Raw genomic sequence first — 12,334 nt, 5'->3', positions numbered from 1 at the left:
ATGAGAAATCAGTTTATTGATCTGTTATCAGACATAGGATTTGTAGACAAATCACGGGGTGCTTGGAGGGTATTGAGATGCTTGGAGGGTACCTTCATTTTTCTGCTTCGAAGAGTGTATTATACTTAATACGGGTAATCCCTCGCGCGCTTTTCTTTGGTATAAAAAAGTACTTCAAACACTTCTATACATACATGGTTATCTCTGGTTAGTGTTTAGTCCTAGGTTAAGCGATCATAAAACACTTTTAAACATTCATAGTTATCTATGTTTATTTTGCTTACCATCATCATCGTTGTCATCGTTTTCATGCAGAAACTGCGAGGAGAACTCGACAAGCTTTTGAACGGAAAGGTTGAGGAACCTGGTTTGATATTTCCGTAGCAGGAAAGGGAGTGGTGTATGCTGTGGTCGAGTTATTGCAGAGTCAAAATGTACGGTACTGATTTTATACTCTTTTTGACACTTAATATTAGGACGGACTGCTATTCATTTATTGTGTCATAATATAAGCAAAAATGCAACTTTTTTAGGGAATAGACTATGCGGTCTTTTATAGTCGTAAGGCAGCTCAGCTGATTATACCTTAGGCACCGCCAAGGAGTTAATAAAATCCGAATCTGATTCTATTCAACCGAAATAATAATAAAATATTATTTTTATTCAATAAAAAAGTAATTTAATTGAAAATAATAATATATAAATGAGTATTATTATAATTATTTCTAAATATATAAGATAAAATTATATTTTTTTCTGGGTTAGATCGGGTATTTTTCACAATAAACCCAACCCGACCTAACCCGACTATCACATTTAAAAACTTAACTTGAACCCTATTTTTTTAAATCCAACCCGAGCAGGTCGGTTTGGGTCTCATGCCCATCCCTAATTATATCTGGTTAATTGATTAATATTTCAAGTATCACTTGGATTAGTCGATCTTGTAATGTGATAGTAGCTTACGGATTTACATTTTAAGCTTTCTGGTGAAATGTTAGTCAATGTTTAGTAATATTAGGATCAGAAACTGCTTTATACTAAGAAAAATGAATGAGCGACGGAAGGAAATGATGGACGAAAAGATATAGAAAATGCAGACTGAGAATTAGATAACCAGATGCTTCCCAGAGTTTGAAATCGGCTATTAGAAAATGAGGAATAGAGAAGCTCAAGATAATTTTGTATAAAATGTCGAATGTATTGGTCAGATTTGTTTTATATATATAGGTGGAAGGAATAGTTATGAATATTGAATATAAATTTTTTAAATAAAATATCAAATATTTATTAATTTTGAATGTAAATTCTTAAAATAGAAAAATTTAAAATAAATTCGGAGAATAAAAAAGTAATCTTAAGTCAAAATATTAAAAATTCTGAAGTTTTTTTTTCTCAGTTGTCTTAAACTACCCACATATATGTCCACCAAGAAAATCCTTGGACATTTTTACCCATCTCCATCTTTGCCACATGGTTGTCTATCCTGTTAGTTTATTCATTTTTCTAACAACTTTTAAGGGGTCAAAGTGTCCCATTGTTTTTGAAAATTTGATTATGCCATTTATTTATTCTTTTTTATGCTCAATTGGGTACTAAACAGTAAACATGCTAGTTATTTGATAAAGTTGGAACGGACTTTCTTTCATGTCACAGTTTTGTTATGTCATTAGAATTTTAAAAATTAGTAGAAAAATTAAAATAATTATAAACAAATCAAAATTTTAAAAATTTCAAAAGAAAAAAATTATTAAAATATTTAAAAATTCCATTAATTGTTAAAAAATAATAAAAGTTCAAAAATTTAACATACTCTAAAGTTTTAAATTTTATCAAAATTTAAAATTAAAATTATAGAAAACAATTTAAATATTAAAAACCTACATTTTTTTTACAAATTACTGAAAATTGTAGAAATTACTAAAATCTCTAAAAATGAAATTTATTAAATATTATTAAGTATTATACTTTAAAAAATATTAAAATATCTTCTACCATTAAATAAACTGATTAAGCATGTAATAAAATTATAGAAATTTAATAATTCAATAAAAATGGAAACCCTAGTGAGGGCAAACATGTTATCCCATCCGGACGTTCGTTTAATAATGTTGTTTGTATGCAATAGCCAGCGTCGTTAGAGCGCCCAGGACAAACGATGTCGGATGAGGATTTATCGGTGGGGGAAAACTGAAAAACCGTGAGAATGAGCCGTCAGAGGGGATGTTGAATGCTCGTGACGCGATGTAGATGATGCTACATGGGAGAACCCTAATCATGTCACGGTGATACCGGACCCGACTGAATCTAGGATGGCCGAGGGGGAGAAGACTGTTGCGGATATAGAGAAACCTTCCTTTCGAGACATGGTGTTAGGAAGGAACGGAGAAAACCAAAGTGGACAGCCAATCCATTGATGAGAAGTTGTCGAACTTGGTGGTGATATGCCTCTTAGGTAAGAAGATTGGATATAGAGCCTTGTTAAATAGAATCCAGGTGTTGTGGAAGCTGGTGGGAGAGATGCAATTGGTTGACTTAGACAATGAATACTTCATAGCCAGGTTTGCCTTAAAAGATGACTACTATAATGTTTTGGCATGAGGCCCATGGATGGTGTATGGGTGTTACCTTACGGTGCAACCATGGTCTATAAACTTTTCTATGTTGGAGGATCACCCAAAGACGTTTGTTGGTGTGGGTTCGGCTGCCTGGACTCCCCTATCACTATTATACTAGGAGTTTATTGAGAACAATTGCAAGAATCTTTGGAGACATAGTGCAAATTGATTATAATACAACGGAAGTGAAAATGGGGAGATTTGCGAGACTTGCGATTATTGTAATCTTGGATAAGCCACTAGTTCCAGATATTTTGATTGATGGTCGGTATCAGCTGGTGGAATACGAGGGGCTGCCAACAATATGCTACGCTTATGGAAAATTTGGCCATGCCAAAGAAGGATGTGGGGTTGAGAATAATACATATGATGGGGTGTAAAACAACTCGAAAGAAAACAACTCGAAAGTAGACGATTATCCTCATGCTGAACCTTATGGACCTTGGATGCAAGTTCCTCTGAGGAAGAAAAAATCGTATAGAGCATGAAGACCTCGAACCAGGAAGGAAAGAGGTCGATGGTAGCTGGGATGTCTGGAGGGTCTCGCTTTAATGTTTTACCAGTGGATGAAGATGCTAACCAATAGAATTCTCAAGCTATAAGAGAAGAGGATAGCCAACAGGTGAATTCGAATGCAACAAAAAGTTTGAACCAGCAAGTCAGTTCCATGCAAAAAACTTAAAATGGTGAAGGGGGAGCTGCAATGGCAAGGTCGTAGATGGGAATAAGGTGGTTGGGAATAAGGAAGTGGATACAAATATTACAGGAAGTGAAATGGTTTCAAAGGAATGGCACAAGGTGGATGAAAGTTCAGGTACAAATTCAGATTCCATCGTAAAGGTGGCGAACAAGGAGTTGGCAGTTAACACATCGACGAAGAAAAATATCCAAATCAAATCCAGTGCGATTGAAGGTAATTATACGACTATCCAAATAGGGGAGGGGAATCGTCGAAGGGTGCTAGGTGACAATAACGGGAGGGGACCTGGGGAAGTTGTTCAAGGCTCGAATTCTAAGCAATCTACTAAAGGAATGTCGGCTTTGAAGGGATTGACAAAGAAATGATTGAAAGTTCGGAAGAAGGAAGTTAGGGGACCTGTGAAGCCGATGTTGTCGGAATAGATAAACTCTACGAGCAGAGAGTTGTCAACAGTAAATGTCATAGATGAAGTGGGGGTTGCGATTCGTCAGGAATGTGAATCAACAGCCATAGAAAGGGTGCAATTGAGGGGAAACTCGGTGTTCGAAGGTTCGTATGAGGAAACATGAGAATGTTGAGTCAGCCTTGTGAGTTCATTCTCTCTCCTCAATTAGTGTAATACCCTAATTTTGTCCTAAAAATTTAAAAGGGAACAAAATATAGGGATCAAAAGGGTATTTTTACCTTTTTAATTTTAGGACTTTAAAAACCAAAAAAGTAAGCAAAAACAAACCCCCAAAAAAAAAAACGAAGTAACTTTGTTTTTCTCTGCATTTTTTCTTTCTTTTTTGGGCTAGTATGTAACTGAGGGAGTGGCCAACGTTGAGCGGTGGCCGACGTGCAAGGGTGATAGGATCACGGTCAAGCAATGTTGGTGTAGGGAATCAGCACTAGGCTTTCCCGACCGCGCAAAGAGAGCAAGAGGAGGGAGAGTCTCTTAGGGGTTAGGAGCTTCGTTTTTGGGTCCTCATCAGTTGATTGGAGTTGGAATGGCCACCGTTGGGCGGTAGCCGATGTGCAAGGACCGGCGTCGACGTGTGGGGCTGGGCTTCAAGCATTCTGGTCGCGTGAAAATAACGAGAGAAAAAGAAAAATGGGAAAAATTGTATATTTTCAATTTTTAGGTTAATCACTCATATGCCCCCCGAGTTTTAGCACTACTTCACGTTTTGGTCACTGGTTTATGCTTTGTATGTTTCGTATTATTTACTAACTTTTATTTTATCGCACATTAACCACTGACTTTTATTTTCTTGCATTCTAACCATTGTTTATTTATTTATTTATTTATTCATTCATTCATTTATTTATTGTTTCTCATATTCGATTCAACCTTGTGGTGACCCGATTCGGGGTACGATTCACATTATTATGATCTAAACTCTACTAACTCCTACTTATTTTTTATTTTTTATTTTTATTAATTCGTTTGATTTATTACTCGACCTTATGGTGACCCGATCCGTGGTATGATCCACATTATTATGGTCTGGACTCTACTAACCGCTAACTTTCCTAACTTACAAACATTCTAACTTTTATTTTATTGTTCATATTAACATTATAACTTTTACTTTATTGTTCTTACTAACTTACTACCATTTTATTTTATTGTACAAACTAACCTGCTAATTTTCTAACATTCAAATATTCAACGACCTTACGGTGACCCCCTTGGGTACGACCCACATTATTTATGGTCCAGGTTAAACGGTTAAAAACAACCCCCTAACTTTTAAATTTATACAATTTAATATTTCTATTTTTTATTTATTTATTTTTCTAGAACTTTAAATTTCAGTATTTTATTTTTCTGCCCCTTTAATTTACTGCATTTTATTTCAGTACTTTTAATTTCCAAAATTAAATTTTCTGTATTTTCATTTAAGCATCTTAACTTGAACCTCATTTTATTTTAGTCATTGATATTGTATGTGGTTAATTTATTCCTAATGTCTATGTTTTGCTCGTATTTTAGACTCGAAATCGAACTTGGTTATCTTTATTATTGCTACTCTGTTATGCACATATCATCATATCTATATTATTATTCAAACTTTATTTTTTATATAAATCATCATATTTTTTTATAGAGGAATGATAAATTATGTTATGAGGGAAATCTGTAATACCCCAAATAGTAGGTTAGTGATTAATTTGAAAGGAATTAAAGTTTGGAGGATTAAATTGAGTAATTGGTAAAGAATAAGAAATGACTTAAGTAAGACCAAATTGTAAGAGATAGTTTATTAAAAGGGAATTTTGGTCTTTTAGGTGAAATGAAATTAAAACCCATTTAAATTAGGGATTTAAGAAAAATAGGAAAGTGAAAAACACTTATTTCTCTTCTTCGTCTTCTTCCCGTGGTTTTCTCTCCTCCATAGCTCCACAAGGTAAACTTCAATTAATCAGTTTTTCCTTTTGATTTTGGGTTGTTATTGCAACCTTAGGTGATATGCAAGCTTAAGGAAAAGTTATATGAGATTAAAACTATGAAATGGAGGAAATATTAGAGATTTAAGAAAATGGGTTTTTAAATGATATGTTAATATATGAGTGTTTATTGATAGAATTGACTTGTCAAAGTAGTAAATAAGAGATTATAAGCATTAGATGAGTTTGAAAACACGTTAGAAAATGTGATGTAATTCTTAGAATCAAATGATATTGAAGGATGTTATATGTTTTAAGTAGCTAAATGAAGGAAAATTAGTATGGATAGATAAGGAGGAGTTTAATAGTATTGTATGGGGTAAAAATAACGAGAATTGACTACATTGGGATGAAAATCGAGTTGAAAACTGTAAGGAGTATCGATACCATGATAAGGGGTATTGATACCATGATAAGGGGTATTGATACCATGAAACATCGAATCTAATTTTGGTATTAATACCAGTAAGGAGTATCGGTGCCATAGTAGGATAGTATCGATACTATGGTAAGGGTATCGATACAAAGAAACAACGAACCAATTTTTGGTATCGATACCTGAAGGGGGTATCGGTACCATAGTATAGAAGTATCGGTACTAGGGTAGTAGTATCGATACTATAGAGCCAGAAAAGTTAAAATAGGCTGATATTGGTATAGAAAGTTAATGATATGTTCTTTTAAGTATTGTTAAGTATAATGGTTAGGAAATATTCTAACATTGGGTATGGTATATATTTTATGGATGCTTGAGTAGATCGGAACCAAGCTCCCGAAACAAGCAAAACTAAGGGCAAAGGAAAAGTACCAGAGTAATCAGCCTTACCTTTTGGATACATAGCAGGATAATCAGGTGAGTGCATTTAATTATGTACGCACATGCTACAATAGTAATAATGTAGAAATTATTAAGGTATGTATGTTTATTACCAAATGGAACTAAGTGTGCAAAATGTTAAGAAATTCATACTAAGTGTATGAATTTATGTATGGGCACTATGTGTGCGAAATAAGAAATTAATATCATTTGTATGAATTTTCGTATGGGAAATATATGTGAAATTGTCCGAAGTTTAGAATAAGAAAGTGAATTGTCGTAATTGTAGTGGATTTATGGGTATAATGATAGTAAAATTATGGTATTAATGCACTGGACTTATGGGTATAAATCATAGAATGTATAATGATTAAAGAGGCTAATTGATATTGAATGATTATTATAGTATAGACTGCTTTAAAAGAAAAGATTAATAGGCCTAACTATGCATTTGACAAAAAGGTATCATTTATGCCAGTTAGATGAAAGGCTAAGTGCCTTTGAGGCCTAACTATGCATTTAACAGAAATGTGTCATTTATTCCAAATAGATGAAAGGCTAAGTGTCTTTAAGGCCTAACTGTGCAACTGGTAGAAAGGTACCAACTATGCCAGTTAGATGAACGGTTTAATGCTGTTGAGTAAAAGAATAATAGACTAACTGTGCAATTGGTAGAAATGTACTAATTAAGCCAGTTAGATGAATAGTTTAATACCGTTGAGTAAAAGAATAATAGCCTAACTTTGCAATTAGAAGAAATTTACCAATTATGCCAGTTAGATGAACGATTTAATACCGTTGAGTAAAAGAATAATAGCCTAACTGTGCAATTGGTAGAAATGTGCCAATTATGCTAGTTAGATGAACGGTTAAACACTATTGAATAAAAACAAAAGGTTAAACACTGTTGAATGAAATAATGATGGATTAGTTGTGCATTTGACATAAAAGTGTCAAATATGCAAGTTAAATGTAAAGCCAAATACTTTGGGGTAGAAGATTAAAGAAATTAAAATGTGATATGAATGGCATATAAGTGATATTACGGGATGATATATAGGAAAGCATAAATAGAACATAATGGGCATGAAAGGATACCAAAATGAAAATCTAAAAGATACATGATCAAATAGCACCTTGGTGCAATACATGTATAGTACTTTCACATTTAAATTATACATGGCAAATAAAGAATAAATGGAGGGAAATATACCAAAATATAAGTAAGATAGGTATAATATGAATAATTTACATGATGGTATTAAAGAAGTATGGTTGAACTGAGAATGGCTTAACTGGTCTTTATAAATGACAAAATTAAATTCTTTATTCAATATTCATAAGATACCGCTGTATAAGTTGCAATATCATTGCAATATTATGTTTCACTAAGTAATTACTTAACGTGTATTTATTTCACGCGTAGGTAAAGACAAGGATTAGTTGCGTAAGGAGTGTAGCAGTAGCAACAGCTTTCATCAATTAAAGGTTGACTCATCAGTAATATTATGACAATCTTATTCAATTTAAAAACTTAGTTGGCATGTAATTAAACTATTACAAATATTTTGGAATGTAATTAAGTGATATTTTAGTATGTTGATTTCAGAAATATCATATTTTGTAGTTGGTTAAATTGAAACATTTTTTACGGGTTTTAAGATGACAAACATTTTTATAAAGTAATGTGACATATGTATCTTGTATACAGAAATGTATACGTGATATGGTGTTACATTTATTGGTATCGGAGCTATAGGTTTAGTCGATGCTCGGTCGAAACTAAGTTCAATTGAAATGAAAAAAAGGATTACATGTCATTAAGATTGTCATGGTTACTGATATGGTGTCATTAAAGTGTAATTGATGACAATTCTTACTAATTGAAATGTTATTATTATGTATGTTCTAATAGATGTTAGAATCCTTTAACTCTCATAGAGCGGGGGAACAAGAGATGAGAGAAGTAACTGGTAGCGAAAGTTACGAAGCTAATAGTGAGCAACTTATTCCATATGAAAATGCTAGTGCGCCTGCACATCAAGGGATGTCGGTACCATAGTATGGAGCTTTTATGCAAGCTCTCAACGCTATGTTGACTCATTTTCAACCTCCTCCACCTCTTTCTGCTCCTCTAACACCTAGAATGTTGATCCCAAAGGAGCTGAAGAGTTTGGGAGCTCCAGAGTTTCGAGGAGATGAAGGTGAGGGTCCTATGGAGGCCGATTTATGGTTAAATGATGTGATGTTAATGCTTGAAAGCCTGCAATGCTCAGATCAGGAAAAGTTGGGAGGCGTTGTATCTTTACTTAGAGGATCAACTCGAGTATGGTGGTCCAACACTACGATGTATGCACCACCGGAGCAAGTCACTTGGCAATTCTTCCTAGAAAAATTTAAGGACAAGTATGTGGGTGAACAGTTCAAACGGGAAATGTTGTTAAAGTTCCTAAATTTGAAACAAGGTGATCGAACAGTACACGAGTACGAAGCTGAGTATAATAAGTTGAGTCATTTTGCCGTGGAAGTAATTCCAAATGATAAGGCCCGACGAGATTGGTTTATTGAGGGGTTGAGGCCAAAATTAAAAGAAATGATGTTGGCTTTGAGCTTAACTAACTTGCTAGAAGTTATTAACCGAGCCAAAGCTATCGAGAGAGCACAAGAGGAGACATTAGCAGCTGAACATAGTTTACAGATAGGGAAAAGGGATGGAATGCCTTCAACTCCCTATTATGTTAAAAGAGGCAAGGCTCAAGTTCAGGAGATTCGGACAAAGAGAGTTCTGCAACAATTTCACAAAAAACAAAACAGTCTCAGTCGATGGCTACTAGCTCAGGTAGGGTGTATTCGGTTCGGTTTTTTACCAAAAATTGAACCGAACCGAAATAAACGGTTTTTCAAAATTTAAACCGAAACCAAATGGTTAAAAAACGAAAAAATCGAAACCGGTTTTTTCGGTTCGATTTTTTAACGATACGGGTTTTTCAGTTCAGATCAGTTCGATTTATCGGTTTTTCAATGAAAAAATCACTTGAAACTATAATTTTTTTACAAAAAATTGCCTATTCAGTTCAATATGGAATAAATGGGTTCCATATGGAAAACCCGAACCGAATCAAAAGAATTGAGACTTTAAACCAAACCGTATAATGCCAAACTGAACCGAACCGTTTTACTCGGTTCATGTCGATTTTTCAGTTTTCTCGGTTTTGTTGCTCAGCCCTAAGCTCAAGTAGAGCAGTTGGAGAAATAATAGTATGTCAGACATGTGGAAGAGTGCATCGGGGAGTATGCAGACTATTAGCAGAGCTTGCTTCCAATGTGGTGAGACTGGTCACTGTGCCCGAAATTGTCCAAAGAAATCTGGGGACAATTTAGTGTAATCTGAAATATATGTGGTAACCTCTAATAGAAACAGATAAAGTGGAAGATCAAGGGGACGAGATAAATCATTGCAGCGACAAGAGACTCGGGGAGTCGACATAATCTATAATATTACGACCAATAAGGATTGAGATGATCTGGAAATTTTAACATATATTTTTCATCTTTGGATGAACCTGTTTTGGTATTAGTTAACCCTTGATCTATGCACTCATACACTAGTACAAGATTGGCTAGAGCTAGATGAATTTTTGTAGAACAAATCTTGAGTAAAATGATAGTCGTAAACCTTAATAGGTCATGGGAAGAATATGACTGGAAAGTTAGTAGCCAATTAATAAAGATTCCAGGGACTATGTCCTGGGTGAATCATATAGAATTGCAAATTGATGAGTTGAGATCATTGCTTAAAGTGAAATTGATAATGATTGTGAAGAGAATGAGGTTTGGGTAATGTAATAGATACTCAAATAAGAAAAGTAGGATTGTTTGATAATGTCATCAAATTGGGAAAATAGAGATGTCATTTTAGATCAATATATTGGGTTACCTCTAGATCGAGAGATGTAATTCAAGGTAGTTAGTTATTAGAGTATTGAACATGATTTTATGATTTAGTATCACAAGAATCAAGAGGAATTATCTACTTGTGATTTAGAGTCGGCAGTAGTCGAGTTGCCTCAAAAGATTTGACATCATTATCGATATAGTGAGTGATACTATAGTGGTGCTAATCACACAAGCCTTAAATACTTGTGGAAATTGAAGAGAGTGAACATGAGACAGAGAAGATGTTCAGAACCTCTAAAGGTGTATGAGGTGATCATTATATTACAAAAAAAAATAAAAAAAATTATGAATAAGAATGATATAAGTATAAAATGAAAAATTAAGGACTTTTGGAGGTCAGGTTAGACAGATGTTCATAGTATTTGGGAGACTTTATATGTCTGATGCACTATTAGAGGAAAAGTTGCATATCAAGTATTTTCTAAATTGTTTCAATCAATCTTGATTTATGAATGGAAAATGGGTTTTGGGGATATAGAGATTCGATTAGAAGTGAATTATGAAAAAGAATCAAAGCATATATGGATTAGAGAAAGCCAGAAAACGTGTAATAAAACGATTCACATGGTTGAGAAATTGTGGTAAGTGCATAAAATCTTTAAATTCGAGGACGAATTTTCTTAAGGGGGAGAACTATAATACCCCAAATAGTAGGTCAGTGACTAATTTGAAAGGAATTAAAGTTTGGAGGATTAAATTGAGTAATTGGTAAATAATAAGAAATGACTTCAGTAAGACCAAATTATAAAAGATAGTTTATCGAAAGGGTATTTTGGTCTTTTAGGTGAAATAAAATTAAAAACCATTTAAATTAGGGATTTAAAAGATATGAAAGTAAAAAACACTTATTTCTCTTTTTCTTCTTCCTGTGGTTTTCTCTCCTCTTTAGCTTCACAAGGTAAACTTCAATTAATCAGTTTTTCCTTTCGATTTTGGGTTGTTACTGCAACCTTAGGTGATATGTAAGCTTAAGGAAAAGTTATATGAGCTTAAAACAATGAAATGGAGGAAATATTAGAGATTTAAGAAAATGGGTTTTTAAATGATATGTTGATATATGTGTGTTTATTGATGTTTATTGATAGAATTGACTTGTTAAAATAGTAAATAAGAGATTAGAAGCATTAGATGAGTTTGAAAACAAGTTAGAAAATGTGATGTGATGCTTAGAATCAAATGATATTAAAGGATGATATATGTTTTAATTATCTAAATGAAGAAAAATTAGTATAGATAGTTAAGGAAGAGTTTAATAGTATTGTATGGGGTAAAAATAACGAGAATTGACCACATTGGGATGAAAATCAAGTTGAAAACTGAAAATTCTGGGCAAAGGTATCGATATTGTTAAGAACAGTACCGAACTGATACTGTAGGCTAAAATGAGATAAATTAGATGAGTAGTACTGATACTGATTCAATCAGTATCGATATCGAGGAGGTAGTATCGATACCATGATAAGGGGTATTGATACCATGAAACATCAAATCTAATTTTGGTATCGATACCGGTAGGGAGTATCAGTACCATAGTAGGGTAGTATCGATACCATGGTAAGGGTATCGATACCAAGCAACATCGAACCTATTTTTGGTATCGATACCCGAAGGGGGTATCGGTACCATAGTATAGAAGTATCGGTACTAGGGTAGTAGTATCGATACTATGGAGCCAGAAATGTTAAAATAGGCTTATATTGGTATAAAAAGTTAATGATATGTTCTTTTAAGTATTGTCAAGTATAATGGTTAGGAAATATTCTAACATTGGGTATGGTATATATTTTATGGATGCTTGAGTAGATCAGA

The sequence above is a fragment of the Hibiscus syriacus genome, unplaced genomic scaffold (genome assembly GCF_006381635.1).
Source record: "Hibiscus syriacus cultivar Baekdansim isolate YM2019G1 unplaced genomic scaffold, ASM638163v2 tig00110065_pilon, whole genome shotgun sequence".
In the NCBI taxonomy this organism is placed as follows: domain Eukaryota; kingdom Viridiplantae; phylum Streptophyta; class Magnoliopsida; order Malvales; family Malvaceae; genus Hibiscus; species Hibiscus syriacus.
Note: the sequence above shows the minus strand (reverse complement) of the source record.